Below are 874 nucleotides of genomic sequence, written 5' to 3' on the forward strand. Positions count from 1 at the left end.
TGTTTTGGACTACAACTCTCTAAGAGCTTATCGACACTTTTTGCCCTCCTCCTTCCAGGCATGGTCCATGCTTTAAAGCTCTTTAGCCAAACACACTTTTTATTTTCCCTGAGAAAACCCACTCTTTAGTGTTCATTCGGAGCAAACATCAATTTGGGTTTTCCATGGATTCCCATTTGCTCTAGTTCAGCTTTAAAGAGCAGGTTTTCATGGGGGAAGCTCCTGAGCAGGGGTGCCGAGTAAGGGGGTACCCCCCAATTTCCAATGAAAGGGTCGCCCCCCAGTTTCACTGCAGCTCGCATCACGCTTGCAAGCAGCGGGGTCTCCACACATGTTGTGCTGACATTACATGGTCTGATCGCTTCTCGGCCTTTTGGCTAAGATCAAGTGTAGTATCTGTTCTTATCAGTTTAATTTCTGATATGTTCTCTATTTGAGGACTATATATTAAATGGATTTTTGGAATTGGGTCTTACTGCAAAATTAATGAATGTCAGAATGATGTTGGATAGAAGTTAAGTGGTTTTTAGCTGTAATGCTATAAAGGAATATCAAAAAATAGATTATTAACAGGTAAAAATTTAATGTTATAATACTTTATGATTAAAGAATAGGATAAACAAAGAGGGAAAGGATTTGCTGAACTAACAAATTGAATTGGAATACAAAAAAGGGAGGTGTGAGGAGGTCCGGGAAACAAGCAAATGAAAGATAAGTAATGGAAAGATTGAATTGTTTTTAACTACTTTGATTTTGTATTTTTCTTTTTTCTTTTTGTAATATTTTGAAAATCTTAATAAATATCTTTTTTAAAAAAAGACATTACATGATCTGGGCCCTCTCAATCACGGGGGCAAGGCAGTGTGCATGCCCC

General features: G+C 37.9%; 1 pseudogene; it reads left to right on the top strand.

Moving 5' to 3' along the window:
* The first annotated feature begins 357 nt into the window (after positions 1–357).
* Positions 358–481, top strand: LOC144328806 (U2 spliceosomal RNA; annotated as a pseudogene).
* Positions 482–874: the final 393 nt, after the last annotated feature.

The sequence above is a fragment of the Podarcis muralis genome, chromosome 8, assembly GCF_964188315.1.
Source record: "Podarcis muralis chromosome 8, rPodMur119.hap1.1, whole genome shotgun sequence".
NCBI lineage: Eukaryota > Metazoa > Chordata > Lepidosauria > Squamata > Lacertidae > Podarcis > Podarcis muralis.